The sequence below is a fragment of the Microtus pennsylvanicus genome, chromosome 5 (assembly GCF_037038515.1).
Source record: "Microtus pennsylvanicus isolate mMicPen1 chromosome 5, mMicPen1.hap1, whole genome shotgun sequence".
Taxonomy (NCBI): Eukaryota; Metazoa; Chordata; class Mammalia; order Rodentia; family Cricetidae; genus Microtus; species Microtus pennsylvanicus.
The window spans coordinates 59,320,782-59,345,277 of record NC_134583.1 but is presented as its reverse complement, the minus strand read 5'-3'; the positions used below and the strand labels follow the sequence as shown (position 1 = coordinate 59,345,277).

Below are 24,496 nucleotides of genomic sequence, written 5' to 3'. Positions count from 1 at the left end.
AAATAACCAACTCTCTGCAGGGGTTTGCTGGCCAGCATGAGATACCCAGAGAGTTTCTATGGCTTAATGGCCCAAGTTTCCCACTTAATGGCCCTCCAGCTGAATATGTGTGTCATTTTCTCTGTAGCAATTCTTTATCTAAGTAGATCATTCAGCTTTAAGATGTGTTTACAGGAGCTGAAGGTTATAGCTCAAGGGGTACAGTATATACCCAGCATGGTAAAGCCCTGAGCATCAATCCTCATGGCCCCCACAAAAGAAATGCTTGTGACTGTCTGGGATGATACATCACACAGTCCTGATTGTAGTGACCAAAGAACTTACAATGATGAGGTCTCAGAGAATGGGAAGTGGTCTGTGGGACCCTTGGTGAATAGTAGGTGCTTTTTTTCTTTCTCTTTTTATTAATAATTAAAAACAAAAATATAACAACCTTAATGCAGAGTAGCAGTTAAATCAAACTGCTGCTGGAATTTAAGGATGTACCTATCTAAGGCACACACTTCCTCACTGTGAGGCACATGACTGTGTGTAGGGTGTGTGTATAAAAACCAACAAGAGTTTGAGAAATGGAAACCACTATGGGGCAGAAAGCATGGACTTTTCATTATGCAATCCCAAAACGCTCTGCTCTTTTCCTTTTCTTGGCCTCTGTATCCTCTTTGGTTCCAGTTCCAGCTGAACTTGTCACAATCCCAAATCTCTCCTTCCTTTTTTTTCAGCTTCTCATCATCCTCAGACTTTCTAGAGATGGAAGAGACATTCAAACCAAATCTCCGTGCTCTTTCCTTTAGTTTATCCAGGTTAACCATAGGTTTAATGTCAGATGACAGACCTTTTGTTGGAACAGAAGAAATTCCAAACCTAGCTGCCCGCGCAGCCTTCTTACTCTCCAAGCTTACAGGTACGTTGAATCGTTCAGCCCTCTTCTGCATTCTTTCAGTCTGAGGTATTCCAGATGTAATTTTTACCACCTTCTTTTCTGAGGCCACATCAACAGTTTTTTCCGGAGGTTCTTCCTCTTTAACAGGCAGTTCTATGGGCTTTGGTTCTTACTCAGTCTCGTCTCCCAGTACATCTTCTTCACTTGCTTCCTCTTCAGCATGTTCTTCAAGATACACCTGCAGCCGATTGATAAGATCTTGCTTTATTCCCTCGGTCTCTAAACCATGAGCAAGACATTCTTGCTTTAGTTCAGCAAGCTTCAGCTTGTGCAGCTCCACCGTCTTGGTCGCCATCTTGCTATGCCTTAACTCCGAAGAGTAGGTGCTTAACAGATAGTAAGTGTCTTCCCATAGCCTTGAGGGCTATTTTCAGCTATGGAGTAACAGAGCCTCCAGAATCAGGCTAATGGCCAGGAAGGAGTCCCTGAAAGAAATGAAAAATAAGCAAGCAAAGGAAATGTCTTAGAGAAAGATAAAAATGAGTATTTTTAAAACAAGGATTAAATTTTAAAATGCGAATGGTTTAAGAATTTATATGTCATTCTTACACGGGAGCTATACTAATCTCTGTAATGGTTCCAGTTTTAGAAGCATGCTGCCAAAACCAGAAGCACATACATTTTTCATAGAATTTTATAAAAACGATATTTTTATAGGTCGCTGGGCCTCATCTCTGCACTATATTCAGGTTTAGTTGTATGCATAGCACAGTGCTTTCTTCTTCTTCTCCCTCCCCTGTTCCTCTTCCCCTCCCACTTCCTCTCTCCTTTTACACAGGCGTCACTATTGCCCAGGCTGGCCTCTGACTCCTGAGCCCAAAGGCTCTGGCTCACTCAGCATCCAGAACAGATGATGCTATAGGACCACAACACCACACCTGTCCACTTCTCCTCTTCCCATCTTTATCGGTTCCCCCTCTTCCTCTTCTGACTCTTCATCTTCTTCCTCCTCCTTTTAACTCCTGTGAGGGACACAAAAACTGGAGAAAACATTGTCATGATTCGAGAAATCACTCCAAAATAACGAAGTTCCCCACGACCTGACATGAAACATGCTCCCAGAAGGGAACTCTTCCTTGGACATCTCATGCTGCCAGGGTAGATTGCAGCTCACTTCCTCCACTCTTTGCACACACAGCAGGTAGCTAAGCCCCTATGCGGAGGTGTGTATTCTACTGTGGTCCTGATGTGGTGGGGGGACATAGCTTTCTAGGTCCCAGAGCCTGTTTTCCACCCTCGGGGGACAAGGCCACTGTTCTCTGTTCCACAGGGGCACCACTGTCCTGGACTAAGGCATATGGCGTGATAATCCAGACAGCTAGTAAGTCTTATAGAGGCCACCGGCTGATTACCCCTGGTTATGCAGCCACACTCAGTGGCTCCCTCTGGGTGGTACGCTTTACTCTGTGTGAACCCCAGACTGGCAGCTTCAGCAGTACCCTCTTGGAAATAGAGACCCTCAAGCCATTCCCAGACCTGAATCAGTTCAGGAGAGCAAGGCTAGCTGCCATTTTTACTAATCTACTTGATTCTGTTTGTTTGACGATGACCTTGATCTCTTGCCTCTGCGTCCCAAGTCCTGGGATTACATGCCTGCTGTTTATTTGGTGCCCGAGATAGAGCCCAGGACTTCCTGTCTGTGAAGAAATCACTCTGCCAACTGAGCTGTATGTCCAGTCCCTAGGAATGTTATCTCCAACACTGGGGAGCTACTGCCTCAGGCTAATGCATGTCAGACCCTACTTCACCCCAGCATCTTCTTGGGAGCTCTGACCAACCCTAACATTCCTTCTTCCTCACCAAACCAAACCTAAGACACAGGCATCAGTACTGTCGGTAATTCTTGCGAGTCTACCTGGTGACCTACTTTAGGGCCCAACGCCCTGAGTCGCAGCATCAGGGCTCTGGAGAAATTCAGAATCCCACGCCTGGCCCCAGGGTTCATGCAGACTGCGCTTTAACCTAGGAGACCCTCCTGACACACTAAAATATAAGAATGTTTCAGGTATGGGTCAGAGTCCTAGGGGTGCCCGCTGAAGTCCCAAGTTCCTGCGTCCCAGGTACATAACAGATAAATGGTTAGTAATATTTCATAGAAATAGAAACAGTTTATTAAGAAATAGAAAGGCAGCCGGGTGGTGGTGGCACACACCTTTAACCCCAGGACTTGGGAGGCAGAGGCAGGCAGATCTCTGTGAGTTTGAGGCCAGCCTGGTCTACAAGAGCTAGTTCCAGGACAGGCTCCAAAGCTACAGAAAAACCCTGTCTCGAAAAACCAAAAAAAGAAAAAGAAAAAAGAAATAGAAAGGCAGTCGGGGGGTGTGCAAGTGGGAGAAAGAACAGGAAAGACACAACCACTCAAAAGCTCTGGCATGAGGCTCCCACCCTTTGTAGGTAACCTGCGTGGTATTCCCGAGTTTATGTAGCTCAGACTTTTCTCACGCACGATCCGTCTGTTGCATGCAGATTACATGGGAAGGGTTTGCAGCCCTCTGTCAAATGGCTTCTACCATACACTAATCTTGAACCTGCTCTCTCCAGAACCCACTCTCCTGAAAAAAGCCCTGGCCTGGGCTATAAAAATTCAGTCTAGATATGTCTGGAACTTTCCGATGTACAGACCAACGACTTACTGAACCCACTCCAGCTGCCCAGGGGTTTTGGGTTTGTGTTAATGTCCAATTCTCTGAGGACCTTGTCTTCCTGTCCCTACCAATGGACGGCCAACAGCTTCAGACAGAAAAATTGAATTCCGTGAGTGCCTCCAGGGGGCCCTAGAGAGTAAATCAGCGAGGAGGAAGCCCTTTAATTATAACGTTGGGAGTGTGACTCTGGGCGACTTGCTATTAATTACTGCCAGTTACTCCCTGGTGGCGTCCTCAGAACAAGCTATTTCTCACTCGCCCCGCCCTGCCCCACCCTCCAGTTTTTCCTTCCTTCTCCTTACTCTTCAACGTTTCACCAGATTACTACACTGTGATTTGAAAGTGAAACCGAGACTGACTCAAAACTGAAACAAAGTTGCATCTGGACAAAGGGGTTCCTTAAACACACAGAAAGAGAGCCCCAGAAGAGAATGGGCGAGACTTGTGATCCACCACAGCAGAAATATTATTTTTCTTTATTTTTTAACAGATTTAATTCACTTTATTTTTCTTATATAAAACCCTTAAGTGAGGGCTGGAGAGATGGCTCAGTGGTTAAGAACACTGGCTGTTCTTCCAGAGGTCCTGAGTTCAAGTCCCAGCAACCACATGGTGGCTCACACCATTGGCACCCTCTTCTGGCATGCAGGCATACATGCAGGCAGAACACTGTATACATAATAAATAAATAAAACTAAAAAATAAAAACCTTAAGTAGTGGCCACAACTGGAGCCTGGGTCCCCTGAACAGAGAGACACACTGGTGCAGGTTTTCACAAGACGGTCAGTGAACTCCTGATAAGGAGACTTGGTGAGCACGGTCTCCTTCCAGAGCTTGGGGGTCAGATAGCTGTAGGTCTTAGAGATGGCAAAGTTGCTCAGGGTGTCAGTGAAGCCCCTGGTTGATGTGCAGCAGTCATAAATATCAGTATCAGCCATCATCAGTGCCTTCTTGGACACAAGAGCAGATATGACACCAGTGCCTCTGGGGGCAGGGCTAAGACGCACCACAGTGGTCTATTACTTTGCATGGGACAGTGTGGGTGTCTTCATTAGAGTTTCTATTGCTGTGAAGAGACACCATGACCACAACAATTCTTTTTTTTATTTTTTAATGTACAGTGGTGTTTTGCCTGCATATAGGCCTGTGTGGGGGTGTCAGATTTTGGAGTTACAGGCAGTTTTGAACAGCCATGTGGGTGCTGGGAATTGAATCTGGGTTCTCCTGAAGAGCAGTCAGTGCTCTTAAGCTCTGAGCCATCTCTCCAGCCCCAACAATTCTTGTAAAGGAAAACATTAAGTTGTGGCTATCTTATAGCTCAGAGGTTTAGTCGGTTATCATCATAGCAGATAGCATGCAGACTGACGTGGTGCTGAGAGTTTTCCATCTTTATCCACAGACAGCCGAAGCCATCTGTGTCCACTCTGTGGGAAGCTTGAGCAGAGGAGACCTCAAAGCCCACCCTCACAATGACGCACTGCCTCCAGCAAGGTCACATCTACTCCAACGAAGTCTCACCTCCTAATCACGCCACTCCCTATGGGAGCCATTTTCTTCCAAATTGCTTTAGCAGGGCTTGCCAATCTTGTTCTCTCTCTCTCTCTCTCTCTCTCTCTCTCTCTCTCTCTCTCTCTCTCTCTCTCTCTCTCACACACACACACACACACACACACACACACCAGCCTCTCCACACAGGAACAATGGAAAGCTTAGATGATGGTCTCTCTGATGGCAGTAGCCATCCTTGGAACACTTAACCCCAAGACCAATGTGACCATTGTAGCCCCCAAAAGGGACAAAAGTCTTGAACCTGGTTTGCTGACCAACCCTAGTCTGCTTCTGCACTGGTATGGCCTTTAGAACCTCATCCTTTAGGGACCGGCCCAGGAAGAAGTAAATAATCGCCAATTCCTTAACGGCGGGGAGAACAGGTAGATCTCCAGGGACTTGATCTTCAGGTCCTTAACCATGTGGGCAAGTTTGGTGACAGGAATCCACTCTTTATCTTCGACTTTACCTCTACGAGCCCCACGGCTTTGGCCACACACTCAGCCTCCACTTCCTGGCCCTCTGTGACCCCTAAAACTGCTGCCTAATTCTCCTGGGAATTCTGCAGTCTCTGAATTCTGGGCCTCTGGGTCCTCTGGATGCACTATTTGGTGCTTTCCTGAGAAGGAGGAGGAGGAAGAAGGAAGAGGAGAATGAGGAGGAGGAGGAAGGAGGAGGAGGAAGAAGGAAGAGGAGGAGGAAGAAGGAAGAGGAGGAGGAGAAAGGAGGAAGAGGAGGAGGAGAAGGAGGAGAAGGAGAAGGAGAAGGAGAAGGAGAAGGAGAAGGAGAAGGAGAAGGAGAAGGAGAAGAAGAAGAAGAAGAAGAAGAAGAAGAAGAAGAAGAAGAAGAAGAAGAAGAAGAAGAAGAAGAAGAAGCCAGAAACCTTATTGTTCTGGATGAGTTTTTTTGTTTTTTTGTTTGGTTTTGGTTTTTCGAGACAGGGTTTCTCTTTAGCTTTGTCGTGGAAGCCAGGCTGGCCTTGAACTCACAGAGATCCTCCTGCCTCTGCCCCCCCTGCTTGTTCTGGAGTTTTTTTTTAACTGATGCTCCTTTTGTGTTAATTTGGTCTCCATGCTTAGTTTTTTGCCCTTTGCTTTCAAGTGGTGAGGGGAAGGAGAAATTCTTGTGGGTTTTGTTTGTTTGTTTGTTTTTTTAAAGTGATGGGAGCCACGCAGTGGTGGCACATGCCTTTAGTCCTTTAATCCTAGCACTGGGGAGGCAGAGGCAGGCAGACCTTTGTGAGTTTGAGGCCAGCCTGGTCTACAGAGCGAGTTCCAGGGCAGCTAGGGCTGTTACACAGAGAAACTCTGCTCGAAAACAAAAACAAAAACAAAGCAAAAAAAGTGATGGGTTTTGGTGGTGGTGGTTGGTTGTATTTTATTTTTGCCTTTATGTCACCCAGGCTGGCCTCAAGGTCTGTCTCTCCTCCCCCCCCTCCCCCGTGGATGATCTTGAACTTCCTCCTGTCTCTACCCCCAGTTTGAAAATGATAAGAGGTTTATGTCTCCACAGGGTTTATAAATAAGCCTGCATCCATTCCTGTCCCTGTGTGTTAGTGTGCAGTCATGACACGAGTGACATGGGACAGTGGTGTGGAGTGCCTAGGGTTTGGGAGCTGGGGACACCTGGGTCACTCAGAGGGAGCCGTTTACAGTCTTGGGTCTCAGTTTTCTCATATTGAAAATAAGGGGTGCCACCAGGTGTACGCCTGTAACCCCAGCTCTCAGGATGCAGGGGCAGGCAGATTGAGTTTGAGTCCTGCCTGGGCTACAGAACAAAACTCTTTCTCAAAAATAAAGCTAAATCTGGGTGTGGTGGCCCTCACCTGCGTTCCCAGGGCTCAGACTCAGAGGGTGGAGGCTGAAGGACCAAAAGTTCAAGGTCAGCCTGGAGGCGGGTCACAGGCCTCTGGACTTCCCTTTGTGACTTACCAATTTATAAATTAGAGGAATTAATGCCCCCCCTTTTTTCCTGCAGAATTTGGATTCTAGAGACCATAGCTCACCCGAAGCCAGTTCTGTAATGACCAATAACAATACCCCAGGGCTCTCTCAGAATCCAGTTCTATCTACTCTGTGAATCCACTACGTGGTTGTACAGGTGCAGCTGTGCCTCTGAAACAAACACACACACACACTCACACACATATTGTAAACAAGGAGTTGGATGTCCATTCTGACTTGATAGTAAGATAAATGAGAATAGGCTATGTGAGACACATGCCGCAACAAATAATCGCTAATCGAATAATGAGACTTGTAGAAAAGTCTAAGGAAAGGCAGTTTCAACTAGGATAATCATTCTGGTCACGGTACTTTTCAGTGCAGTGATGGTGGGTAATCAAGCCTATGGGAAGATGAGCTCTCCATCTGTCAAGGCCTAGGTGATGGTTCAAGTTCATAAGCTTGGAGCTTGACAGAGAGAGGCAGGTGTGTTTCTGTGAATTTGAGACAAGCCTGGTCTACATAACTAGTTCCAGCCAGGCTATATATAGTGAGACTCTGCTTAAAAACGAACGAGAAAGCAGCCAGACCCTGACTCAGAAAACAAGTAAAGAAAAGGAACAGAGAAACGCACACACCGGTAGAAGCTTGTCTTTGTGTGGGCTTCTGTAGCATGATGTCATAGACTGGAGTTGGGGGCAGGTAGGGACGACTGATTTACAAACAACAGGAATTCATTTCCCAGAGTTCTAGAGTCTAGAAAGCCCAACATCAAGAAGCCAGCAGATTCAGAGTCTAAGGAGGACCTTATCCTACAACTTTTGTACTATACCTTCCCATGGTAGACGGTATAATGAGTTGGAAATGAAATATTGGAGCTGGATGGTGGTGGCACACACCTTTAATCCCAGTGCTTGGGAGACAGAGGCGGTCTCTGTGAGTTCAAGGACAGCCTGGTCTACAAGAGCTAGTTCCATGACTGGTTCCAAAGCAACACAGAGAAACTCTGTCTCGAAAATCCAAAAAGAAAGAGAGAGAGAGAGAGAGAGAGAGAGAGAGAGAGAGAGAGAGAGAGAGAGAGGAAGAAGAAGGAGGAGGAGGGGGGGGAGAAAAGAAAAGAAAAAAGAAAGAAAATGAAATGTCTCCCATGGGCCCAAGTGTTTGGACACTTGGTCTCCATGAGGTGGTGCTTCAGGAAGGTTGTGGAACCTCAGGATGTGAGGCATGGCTACAGGAAGTGGATCACTGGAGTCTGGCCTGTTTCTAACCCGAGTTCTCCCTCCTCCCTCTCCATCTCTGTTTCCTGCTCTGTGGCCACCTGAAGAGTAGCAGAAATGTTCTCACCACTGTGAACTCTGTTGTGCCTTCTCTGCCACAATAAATTATGACTGCTCAAACTGTCAGCCCAAATAAATCTCTCCTTCCACGTTTTCTGTCATGTGTTCTGTCACAGCAATGGGGAAAGTGGCTACATAGGGTGAGGCCTAACTGTCTTCATATGAACTCAGTTCCCATGATCAGATCACCCCTGCCTCCACCTCTCAAGTGCTAGGATTACACAGGTGTGCACCACCACCCTGGGGTTTATTGGTGCTTAAGAGTGAACCAGGGCTTCCTGAATATAAAGCAAGCACTCTACAAACTGAGCTACATCTACAGCCCCCAAACCCTTGCCTTCTAAAATGGTGCTTCTCAAGCTATGGGTCACGAACCTTTGCAGGGAGGTGGGGGAGGAGGGTATTAACCCTTTCAACCCTTTCACATGGGTCACGTATCAGATATCCTGCATATCAGATATTTACATTAAATTCATAACAGTAGCTTTTTACAGTTATGAAGTAGCAACAAAAATAATTTTATGGGGTCTGGAGAGATGCCTCACCAGTTAAGAGCACTGGCTGCACTTCCAAAGGACCTGGGTTCAAATCCCAGCACCCACATGGCAGCTCACAATTGTCTATGACTCCAGTTCCAGGGAATCTGGCATCTTCACATAGACATGCATGCAGGTAAAACACCAATGCATGTAAAATAAAAAAATATAAATCTTAAGAAAAATAATAACTTTATGATTGAGGTCACCATAACATGAGGAACTATATTAAGGGTCATAGCATTGGGAAGGTTGAGAACCACTGTTCTTTTTTTTTGAGACAGGGTTTCAGAAAAACCCTTGGAGCTTTGGAGCCTGTCCTGGAACTAGCTCTTGCAGACCAGGCTGGCCTTGAACTCACAGAGGTCCGCAAGCCTCTGCCATCTGAGTGCTGAAATTAAAGGTGTGCGCCACCACTGCCCAGTGAGTACCACTGTTCTAAAACATCACCCTGGGAGCACATTTTCAATAGAAGAAACAAAAGGAGGAGGCATGTTCAGACTCTAGTGTGGCTCCATGGATGTTATTGACCTTAACTGTCCTGACACTGTCAACCCCTGGGAGTAGGGGTGCTTCTGATTCGAAGCACTTGGTGGCAGTTCCTTACCTTGTAAGTTGCTGGTTGGTTTCTAAAAACCTGACCTCAGAGTTGGTTTTCCCATGGAGACAGTAGCCACGGGCTCCCTTCCCCAGGGGAGATCTGGAAGTGCCTGTCCAGACTCTAGATGTTACAGAATTTCCAGTTAGAGGAGGCACCTGCTGGAGGGACACAGCAGACAGCGCCTTGGTTTCTCTTTTAAATGGATGACGGTAAAATGTTTTCCTCTTGTGAGACTCTGCAGCAGGATTAATTAGAAGACCACAGGCGAACAAGTGCTCCTGTTTGGAAGCGGGGTTGGGCGTGGGCAGGGGGGAGGTGGATCAGGAATGTTTAAGGACTTTAAAGATGGTGATTCTGAGGTTTTCAGTTTGTTGAGCTGTGCACACATGTACACACACACACACACACACACACACACTACTCATTTCCTTGAGCCTATCCTGTCTAAAATTATTTTCACTTTCACCTTTAGAGGTATTTTTAGGGTCAGCGAGATGGCTCAGAGGGTAAAGGTGCTTGCTGCCACACCTGACAACCTTAGTTCAGTTCAATGACCATGCGGTGGAAGGAGAGAACTCCAGCCAGCTGTTCTCTGACCTCTGCACATGCATGAACATGTACATTCACACACACAATAACTAAGGAAACATACCAGCTTTAGTCCAACAGCTCCCAAAACGGTGTCTTTAGTCCGCATTTTTATATAAATAGCCCCCAACTTGCTGTCTCCGTGGATATCTCATACGTGTGATTATGGTCTGGATGTGGACTGTCCTCTGTAGAGCCATGTATTTGAATACTTGGCTCCTAACTGGTGGTGCTGTTCTGAGAGATTGTGGGACCATTTAGACATTGGGTCTAGAGGGGGATACAAGCCGCTTAGGACAGTCCTTGGGGTTTACAGCCTGATTGTGCTTCTCTCCCCAGGCCTCTTAGTGCCTCTCCCTCCAGCACACCTTTCCTGGGGTGACGTCCTGAGTCCCTCTCCTCCCTCACATTGTTCTCGTTAGGCATTTGGTGACCATGATGTGAAAGTAGCTAACACACTTTTCTTGGAGCTTCGTTTGGTTTTGTTCTGTTGGAGATGGAATCCAAGGCATCCCCATCACGCCACACACCCAGGCTACACCTTAGACTAAATGCGGTCAAAATGGACCCTTTCAGGGCTAGCAAATGGTTCAGTGGGAATAAGTGCAAGCTCAGAGACCTGGTTTTGATCCCCGGGATCCACATGAAACTAGCTGAGAACCAACTCCACAAAGTACACATGCGCGCACAAGTAATACTATAACATTTTTAATAGAACTTTTTTCCCAGGCTGGCCTTGAACTCATTGTGCAGCTCTACAGAACTGGAACTATGGAGGATAAGGGCTACATGTTTAATGGCCTCTTTGGTTTTATCCAAGTGTGAGATTGAGTCCCAGGTGGAGGCCAGCCAAGTTCTCAAATTCCTCAAAAGACTCTATGGAGAAGCCAATCCTGTTACATTTACTTGTCAGGAGGTCCATGCTGGGAGGACATGAACTCAGAAGACGACAGACTAGGGATGTATACAGCTCAGCAGTAGAGCAGTTGTCTGGGGTGAACAGCGGAAGGAATGGGGAAGGATCTGAGTAGGGAGGAGATAGGGGAGGAGGAACACATACAAAACTCCAGGCCAAGAAAGCTCCTTGAATGATCCCTCTTTACTGCAAAGAATTCTAGGGGGCTGGGGAGACCGCTCAGCAGGTAAGAACAATTGCTGCATAAGTGAGAGGAGCAGAATTTAAATACCCAGAAGCACAAACAAAGCTGGACATGGCCATGGTGTACCAGTGCTGCTGTGGGAGATGGTCAGAGAAGATAGCTGAGGCTTAGTGGCCATCAGCCTAGCTCCAAGTTCAATGAGAGACTCTGTCTTAAAGAAATAAGGTAGGTACTTCTATAAAAAAAAAAAAGAAATAAGGTAGGGCTGGAGAGATGGCTCAGAGGTCAAGAGAATTGCCTGCTCTTCCAAAGATCCTGAGTTCAATTCCCAGCAACCACATGGTGGCTCACAACCATCTGTAATGAGGTCTGGTGCCCTCTTCTGGCCTGCAGGCATACACACAGACAGAATATTGTATACATAATTAATAAATAAATATTTTAAAAAAAGAAATAAGGTAGAGTGCACACACACACTTTTTTAAAATTTTATTTTATTGATATTTATTGAGTTCTACATTTTTCTCTGCTCTCCTCCCTGCCTCTCCCCACCCCCCTTCAGACCTCCCCCAAGGTCCCCATGCTCCCAATTTACTCAGGAAATCTCGTCTTTTTCTACTTTCCACTTCCCGTGTAGATTAGATCTATGTAAGTCTCTCTTAGTCTCTGCATTGTTGTCTAAGTTCTCTGGGATTGTGGTTTGTAGGCTGGCTTTCTTTGCTTTATGTTTAAAAACCACCTATGAGTGAGTACATGTGATAATTGTCTTTCTGTCTGGGTTACCTCACTCAAAATAATGTTTGCTAGTTCCATTCATTTTCCTGCAAAATTCAAGCTGTCGTTATGTTTTTCTGCTGTGTGGTACACCATTGTGTAAATGTACCACATTTTTCTTTTTTTTTTTAAATATTTATTTATTTATTATGTATACAATATTCTGTCTGTGTGTATTCCTACAGGCCAGAAGAGGGCACCAGACCTCATTACAGATGGTTGTGAGCCACCATGTGGTTGCTGGGAATTGAACTCAGGACCTTTGGAAGAGCAGGCAATGCTCTTAACTGCTGAGCCATCTCTCCAGCCCCTACCACATTTTTCTTATCCATTCTTCGATCGAGGGGAATTTATGTTGTTTCCAGGTTCTGACTATGACAAACAAAGCTTCTATGAACATAGTTGAGCACATGTCCTTGTGGCACAATTGAGCATCCTTTGGATATATACCCAAAAGTGGTATTACTGGGTCTTAAGGAAGGTTGTTTCCTAATTTTCTGAGAAATCACCACACTGACATCCAAAGAGGTGTACCAGCTTGCATTCCCACCAGCAATGCAGAAGTGTTCCCTTTTCCCCACAACCTCTCCAGCATAAGTTGTCATCAGTGTTTTTGATCTTGGCCATTCTTTCAGGTGTAAGATGGAATCTCAGAGTTGTTTTGATTTGCATTTCTCTGATGACTAAGGATGTTGAACATTTCCTTAAGTGTCTTTCAGCCATTTTAGATTCCTCTGTTGAGAGTTCTCTGTTTAAGTCCATTTTTTAATTGGATTATGTGATCTTTTGGTGTCCAATTTCTTTTCTTTTCTTTCTTTTTTTTTTGGGGGGTTTTTCGAGACAGGGTTTCTCTGTGGCTTTGGAGCCTGTCCTGGAACTAGCTCTGTAGACCAGGCTGGTCTCGAACTCACAGAGATCCGCCTGCCTCTGCCTCCCGAGTGCTGGGATTAAAGGCGTGCGCCACCATCGCCCGGCTTGGTTTTTTTTTTGAGACAGGGTTTCTCTGTAGCTTTGGAGCCTGTCCTGGAACTCCCTTTGTAGATCAGGCTGGCCTCGAACTCACAGAGATCCGCCTGCCTCTGCCTCCCTAGTGCTGGGATTAAAAGCATGCGCCACCACCGCCCGGCTGGTGTCCAATTTCTTGAGTTCTTTGTATATTTTGGAGATCAGACCTCTGTCTGATGTGGGGTTAGTGAAGATCTTTTCCCATTCTGTAGCCTGTCATTTTGTCTTGTTGACCATGTCCTTTGTTTTACAGAACTTTTCAGTTTTAGGAGGTCTCATTTATTGTTTCTCTCAGTGTCTGTGCTGCTGGGGTTATATTTAGGAAGTGGTTCCCTGTGCCAATGCATTCAAGTGTACTTCCCACTTTCTCTTTTATAAGGTTCAGACACACACACTTTTTAAAAGAAGATTTTAGGGGTGGGGAGATAGTTCTGTCTATAGAGTGTTTGAAGCACAATGAAGACCTGAGTTCAGATGTGAAGTGCCCCCATAAAAGCCCAATGTGGTTGTTCATGTTTGTAACCCTAATGCAGGCAGAAGGTAATGGGGGATGACAAGACAGGGTGATACCTGGAGTTTGCTGGCCAGCCAGTCTAGCCAGCTAGCAACCTGGGGTCAGTGAGAGACCCCATCTCAAAAGATGAGAAGGGAAGCTCTGGTGGCAGACACCTAACATCCACCTCAGTCCTCTATATACAGGCATACACACATGTACACACACACACACACACACACACACACAAAGACATCTGGTGCAAATGTACACATTGCTTATGTTCCTCGGGAATGCTGGGGAATCTCTGCAGCTGAATACATGAGAAAGCTGCACTTCTGCCCACACGTTCTGCGAAAGAAGCAGTCTATCTTTGTAGCCTTCTTGGGAAGGATGATTTCCCCTTGCGGATGCTCAGATAACTGGTGAGGAACGTCAAAGAGACAGGATCTAGTGGAGACAGAAGTGGGTCAGTTTCTGTTTCAACCATCTTTTTCCCCAGCTTTCAAATTTATCAGACTCTGGTGCTCTTAGAGACCTTGGGCAGGGAACTTTATTTCTCTGAACCGAGTTTCCTCATCACGAAACCTGAGGGGTTTCTTGCTCTAGGTTCCTTATATTCCAGCTCCAAATAAACGACTTGCTGATCCATCCATTGCCTACTCCCATCACGTAACAGGCATTGGGGTTTGAAGAAATAAATCAGAAAATAAAGGTAAGACTGACTGGTTCTTAACATAAGCATTCCTCCTCTCTAGACAAAATGTCAACATCCATCTGCAACAGAGCTCTCCAAATTTCATTCCTTGGAATGTAGCTCCATCAGATATGAAAATAGGACTCCTGTGTCAAAAAACGTTGGGAAGCCTGTTGGGTCCTTGTGTGTATCTGCTTCCTCTGTATTCCTTCCCTTCTGAAAGGAGCAGGGTGTCTCAAGAGGCTCACAAAACTCTGAGGAAATTTGCAAGACTCTGGAAGTTCACAAAGATGACAAGATTCACAAGACCCCATCCTTGAAAATATATGGGTTTACACTAAGCCCCTCATTCTAACGGTGAAGCAACTATGTCTTTATCAACCCTATGCTTTCCACTTACTTGACTGGAGAGCCCATTTTTCACTGGGTATTCATCAACCCCTCACAGAGCAGGTGTTCCTTTAAGCTCAATTTTGGGAATCAAGCCCCAGCACAGGATGACATCACCTTCTACTCTCCACACATGTGAAAGAAAATTATGGAAACTGCTAAACAAACCAAAATCAAAAGAGGTAGCACATTGTCCAATAGCCCTGGCTTTCTAAGAGACGCAGGAACAACCTTGGGCTTGCGCTCAGGCAGCAACAACACTTGACACCCTATTCATGAAACACCAGTTATCATCATTATCTTTATGGTTGTCACGCAAAAAGAAAAATGTCAACTTGTACCCCTTAACTGTTGAATTTTATCTTATTTGTTCTTTGGGGGTTTTTTGTTCTTGTTTGTTTATTTTATTTTGAGTTGTGTGTGGAAAAGAAGGAAGGAAGGAAGGAAGGAAGGAAGGAAGGAAGGAAGGAAGGAAGGAAGGAAGGATGGAAGGCAGGCAAGCCAGGTAGTGCTGGCACACATCTTTATTCCCAGCACCTGGGAGGCAGAGGCAGGTGGATCTCTGTGAATTCAAGGACAGCATGGTCTACAGATCTAGTTCCAGGCCAGCTAGGGCTACATAAAGAAACCCTGTCTTGAAAAACAAACAAACAAAAAAGTTAGTTTTGAGCGCACATATACACACAATAAATAAATAAATGTAATTAAAAATGTTTTAGAAGACAATATGAAGCTGTCTGTGGTAGAACACACCTACACTCCCAGCTGAGGCAGGAATGGGGGTTGGAGTTGAAGCTAGCCTGGGCTATATAAAAAAGACCCCATCTCAAACAGCAACTAAGACTCAGTACATTTGAGTGCCAAATAGAGTGTCTAAGATGATTCTATAGGGTCAGAAGATGGACACATGTTTCCAGGCATAAAGTCAAGAGAATCCCTAGGCAAGAACTGTGTAGGCCTAGAAAGGGGAGATAAGACCCAGGAGATAAGGTTATGAGTCCCAGCAGGGCCTTGTGTCTGTCTGGGCAGTAAATCTACACATTGCTTCATCCCTGACACACTTTCCTAAAGGATACAGTCCAATCCTTTACCTAGCTCAGCTTCATGCAATAGAAACTTGAACCACATGTTTAATTCTTTAAAATGTTTATTTATGAATTTTATGTGTTTGGTTTTTTTGTCTATATGTATGTCTGCACACCAGAAGAGGGTGTTGAATTTCATGGGACTACAGTTATAGACTTGTAAACCACCATGACATGTGTGTGTTGGGAATTGAACTCAGGACCTCTGGAAGAACTCTTAACCACTCACACATAGGGAAGCAAAGTAAGATTCAGTGGCAGAATGCTTGCCTACCATTAATTAGACCCAGCAGTGCAAAGAAAACCGGGTGAAGTTAATTTTAATAATGGATGGATTTTTTTTTTTTGGTTGGTTGATTTGTGTTGTTTGTTTTTGTTTTGTTTTTCGAGACAGGCTTCCTCTGTGTAGCTTTGGAGCCTGTCCTGGCACTAGCTCTGTAGACCAGCCTGTCCTTAATCTCACAGAGATCCGCCTGCCTCTGCCTCCTGAGTGCTGGGATTAAAGGCATGGGCCACCACCGCCCTGCTGAGAAAAAGAGTTTTATGTAGCCTAGTCTGGCTCAAATTCATTAGTTGCCAAGGATGACTTTGTGCTTCTGACTTTCCTGCTTCTATCTCCAAATGCAGAGATTACAGGTGCACCTCATGTCTGGTGTGTTATGTAGTGCTGAGGGTCAAACCCAGGGCTTTGTGCATGCTAGGCAAGCACTCTACCAAGAGAGCCACTCCTCCGGCCCCATGAGGGCTTTTGGTTTTGTTAGTAAGCAGTTGTTGCACCTGGCCTTTACTAATGTTCGGTGGGCCTGTTTGGATTTTAGAGGCACCACATTCCTCTCTTGGGTATGTTACTCCGGCACATATACAAATAACTTGAAAAGCTGCTAGCTTCGAGTGGGGTGTGTGTCTTACTTAGTAACTTTTCTTTTGCCGTGAAGAGACACCATGATCAAAGCAGCTTATGGAATAAAGCATTTAATTGGGGTCTTGCTTACAGCTTCAGAAGGTGAGTCCAAAGCCATCATGACAGAGAGTGTGACCACAGGTAGAAAGGCATGGTGCTGGAGCAGCAGCAGAGAACCCACATCTGATCCTCAAGCAGGAAGCAGAGAGAGTGAGATCCATCCTGATATGGGCTATTGAAACCTCAAAGTCCACCCTTACTGACACACCTCCTAATGCTTGCTAAAGAGTCCACCAGCTGGGGACCAAACATTCAAACATATGAACCTGCAGGGGTCATTTTTTTTTCATTCAAACCTCCCTCGTTTGCAACAGAAGGCTCTTTAATAGGTCCATGCTGTGCAAGACCCAGTGGTACTTGAGGGGTGTGTGTCTGTGTGTCTGTGTGTGTGCCTGTGCACACAGATGGAACCCAGGGCCTACCAAACACTAGGCAAACTCTGTAACTGAACTACATCTCCAGCCCATCATGGCCAAAGCCGCTCTAAGTACATGAGAAACAAGAACTCCAAGATAATTAACATTTGCTTAAGGCCTTTCTCCCTTCCCGGCTATAAACATTTAATTTCCTAGGAAGGAACCTCACTAGAAACCCCCTTCACAGCAAAAGGCACTCCTTAAACCCTTGGTACAAACCTAGTGACTCCTGGCTTTACCTATCAGGTGTGAATCCTCCCTGAGGCACCTCCTTGCCACTCCACAATCTCAGTTATCAAGGGAAACCTAGGGGAATTACCTGGCAACTGTTTGAGAGGTTTACATTCAGAATCATACCCCACACCCTGTGTGAGGTAGTCTTGATGTACCCCAAAGTTAGCATCTTCCATTGGCTCTGGCTATCAGATCATCAGAGTCACAGGCCTGAGACTGGATGGTGGGAGTGAGCTGTTTCTATGCTGAAAATGTGTGACACCTGGATACATTCATTTTTATCCATGATCCAACCAACCAGGTGTCCTATGATTCATTTCATTTCTGACACTCCCCAGAGTTAGTGCAGACCCACGGGTTAAGGGGTTCAGATGCCACAATACTATCCCTGTTAGGGGCTGCAGACCCTCAGTCCCTGAACTTTCTATACCCCCTTGCCTGCCGGAGTAAACAGCTTGTTTCCCTATGCTTGCAGCTGCTCTGAGCTCGAGACCCTCATGAGTTCCTGATAACAAGAAAGTGGTTTCTGGTGGGCTTGCAGTAGAAAATCCCGAGAGCGAGGGCGTGGCCACTAATCAAGGAGAGCACTATATAAGCTGCCCTGGAACACATTAAAATTGGCATTCTTGCTTCAAGAGTGACCCGTGTCTCTGTGTGTTCTTTACTCCCCAGACCCTTGCCTGACCACGGTTCCAGGTGGTGAAGGCACCACAGGTGGAGGCCCCGCTGGGATCAGGAACTAGGGACACCTCTGAGGGACACCCTGTGGAAGGCTGGCCTGCAGGTAAGTAACAAAGAGAAGATGGGAGGGTGAATTGTAAGGATGGGGATGGGTTCTTCCAAGTCTGCCCTCTTAAAGGAATTGCAGGTACTACTGAAAGAACAGGGTACCAGGATTAAAAGAAAAACAATTGGAGACTTTGATGAAACAATAGACAGAGTTAGGGCTGGAGAGATGGCTCAATGGTTAAGAGCATTGCCTGCTCTTCCAAAGGTCCTGAGTTCAATTCCTGGCAACCACATGGTGGCTCACAACCATCTGTAATGAAGTCTGATGCACCTGCAGACATACAGACAGATACAAAATAAATAAATAAGTAAATAAATAAATAGATAAATAAATAACTAAATAGACAGAGTTAGTCCTTGGTTTTTGCAGGCAGATACCTTAACTGTCCCTGACTGGGAACATGTTAAGGCAGGTTTACAAAAGGAATCGAGGGACAAAGAACCTGAGTCCTTTCCAATCGCCACATTCTCTCTATGGAGACTGGTTAAAGAGTCAATGCTTACTGAAAATTGTAAGTAAGGTCAAAGAGCAACTCCAGGAGGCTAGCTACAAAGTCATTGGAGGCTTTCCAGGATGAAGACTCTCTGGCAAAGGAGACCCAGGAGAGGAGCTGAAGGAGCCTGAGGAGGCTCGGATCTCAGATAGTAGTGATTCCGAGCCATCTCTGGGGATTGAGTCTATTCTCTTAACCTCGCTCCCGGAGAAAGAACCCCTTTTACAAAGCAACTGCCACTCCGGAAGGCAGGAAGAAGGAAGTAGAAGAGTTGAGGAGACAATTAGCTAGAACTTAAGTCCAGGAACATCCAGGCTTTTCTTGTTATCAAAACTGCGAATCCTCATGGGGACAGGCAGAGGCTACATCTGCAGTTTCTGTTTAAGGATGTAGACAGCTTACAGAGGCCACAGTCGCTTGCGGCCCACATGCTCCCTTTACCGCTGCCTTGGTGGAATCCTTCCTGGATCAAAATTTGGCTCTAGTGATAGGATGCAGCTTTCTGGGTGGTACTTAGTGGAGGGGATTATTTGATTTGGAGGTCAGATTATCAAGACAATGTGTAGAGACGGCTAGAAGGGACACTGCTGCAGGACACCCGAACAGAAGTGTGGACATGCTCACCATTACTGGACCTTACACCCCGCTCAATCAGCAAGTCGTGTGTGACCCAGGGGTGTATGCTCTAATTGCCACGGCCACCTTAAGAGCCTGGAAAGCCTTGCCTAACAAGACTGCCGGGATCAGTTATCTAAGGTACTGCAGGGGCCGTCTGAGCCTTATTCCGATTCTGTGAATCCACTCTCATAGTAGCAGGTAGGATTGTCCCTGATGTTGATGCCGCCAGCAAGTATTGTCAGGAGGCTCTTCATTCTCATTCTCTTCATTCATGAGGAGGGTTGAATGATTACTTTAGACTGTGTAAGGACATTCATTGACCAAGCCCCTATCATCAGGGCTGTGATGGCCATTGCTCTATAGCATCCCAGTCTTGGGGCGCTGCCCAAGTCCTGCTTTAACTATGGACAAGCTGGGCATTTAAAAAACAAACAGCCGGGTGGTGGTGGCACACGCCTTTAATCCTGGCTCTCGGGAGGCAGAGGCGGGTGGATCTCTGTGAGTTTTGAGGCCAGCCTGGTCTACAAGATCTAGTTCCAGGACAGGCTCCAAGGCTACAGAGAAACCCTGTGTCTCGAAAAATAAAAATAAACAAAAACAATATCTCAACTGCCCCAAGACCTGTGGGGGCGAGGGACAAAAAGGAAAAAGAAGCCCCATTTGGATTCCTGAACGGCTTTACGTCCTATGAATTGTTCTCCTGACCATCAGCCATGACCAAACAGGTATGATGGGCCCTGGTCAGGAATTCGCTGGTGCTGATGCCGGTGGGTCTGGATAGCCCCATATGGTCATACTTCCTTTCCACTGATTGGGCTATGACAGCCAGCCATTCCCATTAATTGGCAATGCAATAATGTTACTGGTATGTGGAACCTATCTGGCAGTCTGTGTTTTCAAAAAACAAGCACTTTATGCTGAACTCTCCTTGTGCTATTAGCAAAGCCTCTAGAGCTGATCTTGCCCTTAATTCTACCAATGCTTCCACTAGTGGTCTTCATAATGTCTGGATGCCATTATAACAACTCACAAGGCCACCTCTTGTGTGGCTCCAGTCACTACAGTTTATAAATTTGTAGTACCCCCATTATGGCCAGAATGCATTACCAATACTCCCTATATAGTAGTGGAGACCGCGACCACTTTACAAGAATGCTAGCAAAGATTCTCAGGAGTTGGAATCCAGCCCAATATGGTACATAGTGCCTACCTTCATAGGATGGTACCTCTGTGGACCTCGTGCCTGTCTAAATTTTGAACTCTTGGCTGTGCAGGATTCTACCTTGTTTAATGACACAGCAAGATGGAGTGTCACAAATATCTTTAAAGATACCTTGCAGTTAAACCACGGCCAATATAAGACTTTTTATGCAGCTGTCTGTATGTCAGGGCCATTTTTCTTTCTTTTAACCAACAATACCTCGAATGACTCTGCCCTTAACTGCTCTCAAGTTTCATGTCATTTAAGCAGCTGTCGGGTGAACAAGATGACTGTCGCTGTGGTCCAGGTTCCAGACTTGCTACCTATCCCTGTGAATCAGCTGGTGCTGAGCCGTTCCTGCCGAAGCAAGATCACCCTGGCGGCCTCAGCTGCGGCAGTCGAAATTGCCATCAGCCAGGTGGCGGCGGTGGCTAGCACTGCTGATTCCTAGCCGGACAGTTTGCCACTGCCTTTGAGATGGAGACCCCCAAATCCTTTAATGAGCATATTAGTCATAGCATTTTCCAACTTAACCTACAGACCGCCTTTTTATAAGAGCAGTTAGATTTCTTATGGGATTTGCATGTAGTTATTCCCCTTCCTTCCATCACATCTGTGCCACGCCCGGGCCTTGGTGCTACTGTCAGCCAGTCAAATTCTTAAGGGACCATGGAACACACAATTTCTTAACTTTACTGCTTCCCTTGAGATGAATGAGACTCGTGTTTCCTCCCACTTCCACAGATTCTTTGACTAGGGGCCTTCTTTACGGCCTAGGCTTGCTGAAAAGCTGGTCTGGAACTGTTGCCCTAGGAACTCTCGAAGCTGGAGGGTTTTTAGTGCTCTGCTTCTACAACAGGCGGCAGCAGCAGTGATGTAATATCGCTTCTAAGCAACTGATGCTTGCCCAAGTAAGTGGGCTTCCTCCGTGCGCAGTATGGGTCAACTACGTGGAAGGCCAGTGAGCCAGAGACGGGTAAGACAGGAGCCTGTCACAATCAACCTAAGACAGAGGCCTTGCCTGCTGAGGCAAGTGTTCTTGATGACGGGTAAGATGTGTATTTGTGCTTCTGCAACCTAAGACAGGCCTGGTCTAATTGCATAGAAAAGGGGGAGCTGTTAGGGGCTGCAGACCCTCAGACCCTGAATTTTCTATGACCCCCATCACCTGCCGGAGTAAACAACTTGTTTCCCTATGCTTGCAGCTGCTCTGAACTCAAGACCCTCATGAGTTCCTGATAACAAGGAAGTGGTTTCTGGTGGGCTTGCAGTAGAAAATCCTGAGAGCTAGGGCGTGGCCACTAATCAAGGAGAGCACTGTATAAGCGGCCCTGGAACACATTAAAATTGGCATTCTTGCTTCAAGAGTGACCTGTGTCCCTCTGTGTTCTTTAATCTCCAGACCCTTGCCCTACCGCGGATCCAGGTGGTGTGACGCCACAAGCCCTGTGGCGGATCTCCATCACAAGCCCTGGGAATCTTGCATTTCTCACCTTCCATCAATAAATTGAGGGGTCTAAATTTTTTATTACATTTTATTTGGGCATGTGTGCACACGCCACAGTGTTGTGGATCACACCTATGGGAGTTAGTTGTCTCTTTCCACCCTGTGGGCCCAGGCCATTAGGAAAGCACCTTTACCTACTGCCCCATCTTGTCGGCTCTAAACTGAGGTATTCAGTTTACAACCCTTGCATGGAACTTAGGAAGTTGGGTTTTTGTGGAGTTTTTTTTTTTTTTCGCTTGTTTTACCCATTGCTGGTTTATTATAAAGTATATAGTTCAGGAATGGCTAAGTGGAGGAGAAGGAATAGGGTCAGGTATGGGGAACGGGGCTGGATATACCCATATCTCTGTGCATCGCCCTCTCAGCATTTTCAGACTGGAAGCTCACCAAACTTTATATGGAAGCTATGTAGGGACCCCTCCAAGAGCCATCTCATTAGCATAAACTGGGTTCCAGTTAAGGGGGGCCTAGGAGTAACAAAAGCACTCCTCTCAACACACCACTAAGGAAATTCGAGGTTTTAGTACCAACGGGCCAGAAACTGGGGGCATTCCAAATCTAGGGGTGAGGTGTACATGGCCCCTAGCAACACAAAAAATAAGTGAAATATATTTTTTAAAAGATTAAATATGTAGCCGGGCGGTGGTGGCGCACGCCTTTAATCCCAGCACTCGGGAGGCAGAGGCAGGCGGATCTCTGTGAGTTCGAGACCAGCCTGGTCTACAGAGCTAGTTCCAGGACAGGCTCCAAAAACCACAGAGAAACCCTGTCTCGAAAAACCAAAAAAAAAAAAAAAAAAGATTAAATATGTGTCTGGCTTGGTGACACACACCTTTAGTTCCAGCACTCGGGAAGCAGAGGTAGAGAAATCTGAGTTCTAGGCTACCTAGGGATATACAGTGAAAGTCTGTTTCAAAAGTAAGCAAACAGCTGGGCGGTGGTGGCGTACGCCTGTAATGCCAGCACTTGGGAGGCAGAGACAGGCGGATCTCTGTGAGTTCGAGGCCAGCCTGGTCTACCAAGGGAGTTCCAGGACAGGCTCCAAAGCTACAGAGAAACCCTGTCTCGAAAAACCAAAAAAATAAAAAAGTAAGCAAACAGACCAAACATGTATTATATCTCAAAGTCATGGAAAGAAAGAGGTTGAGGCTTCTATTGCCCCTCCTGGTTCTCCTTCCCTTCCTTTCTTTCCCAGTTCCTCCTGCAGTTGGCCCTGTCATATCTCTATTTTCTGGAGACCTCTACTGTGGCTGAGACCAGGTACAGTAAGTGCCTGGGGCGCTGATGACACCATCTTTCCCATTGTTCTCCAGTTCTGGGGCTGATAGTGGCTCCATGTTCACCGGCAGACACTTAAGCAGGTGGCATGCTCAAGGAAGAAAATGGGAAAAGAACATCTTAAAGGCCCTATTTCAGAAGTGTGGTTAGGAGTATGGGATACTCAGAGAATGCTGAAATATGCCAGGAGTTGGAGGGTAGGGAAAGTGGGGAGCCTTTAGTATTTTTAGGCCCAAAGATCATGGAGAAAGGGCCTAATGTTTACGGACAAGGCCTCAGAGAAGAAGCTGCAGCAATAAACACACAGGCTGGGGGGGGGACGATGACACACAGACAGATACACACACACACACACACACACACACGCTTCCCTCCCCTGCTCTTGCATCTGGGAGTGACTCCTATTGTTAGCCCAGACCCCACCATTTGGTAAAGCTCCTCCAATTGAACTATGACAATTTCAGTAACTATAGCAATTTGGTTTTTCTAAAGTCTTGCCTTACCCACCCTATAGATCCTTAGTAATTGCTGGTCAGAAAAGATGTCTATGGATAACCTAATATTCTTTGAACACTCAAATACTGTTACACCCAGCATTGACAAACTGTGGGCCAGAACCTGGCGACTTTCTAATCTACTTCCTCTCCAGGGCTCTAAAATGTCTAAGAGCTCCGCCCCATGTGTCTGAATCTCCTTAGAGTGCCCGAAATGCTGCTGCCTGCCTACTTATCTATGTTATTAATAACTAATAAACCGCTTACTCAAAAAGAGCAACCTGACTTGGTGTCCCCTTTGAACTCCAACCCCCAAACCTTTCACCTACTGGCAGAACTTGACCGAGAAACAGAGAACTAGACATGTTAGCAGACCAAGAGCAATCTGTTTGCAGGAAAGTTGGGATTCTTTATTGCATCGGCGTATCTTGCAGGCAGGTCACCACCGTAGATGGAGGAAGGGTTTGTTGTTCGGTTGGTGTTTACCTTTCTCTCTTCATAGCGTGCAGAGTGCCTTCCAGTACCATGAACACCAGGCCGTGGGGGAGAGCGCTAGGTAGACACCAGCTTGATTTCTCTGTATTCAGGGAGGTGCGGAAGCATCCTCAGCAACAGGGACTCAGCATCAGTTTGTGGAGAGCAACCGACAGACACTGGCAACAACCTGAGTTGTTTGGGGGTGTCCATGGGCTCCCTTTAGCCAATAGCTTGATTAGTTAACCCATCCCCAGAACTGGAAGTTTCATTTGGTGGTAAGAAGTGTCTACCTGGGGCTTTGTCTCCCCAGTTATTTGGTGATTCCATCTAGATTTCCACAG

At 46.2% G+C, this 24,496-nt stretch overlaps 1 pseudogene; it reads right to left on the bottom strand.

Annotated features, from left to right (window-relative positions):
- Positions 1-412: 412 nt before the first annotated feature.
- LOC142850943 (SAP domain-containing ribonucleoprotein-like) lies at positions 413-1,249 on the bottom strand (annotated as a pseudogene).
- Between the last annotated feature and the right edge of the window lie 23,247 nt (positions 1,250-24,496).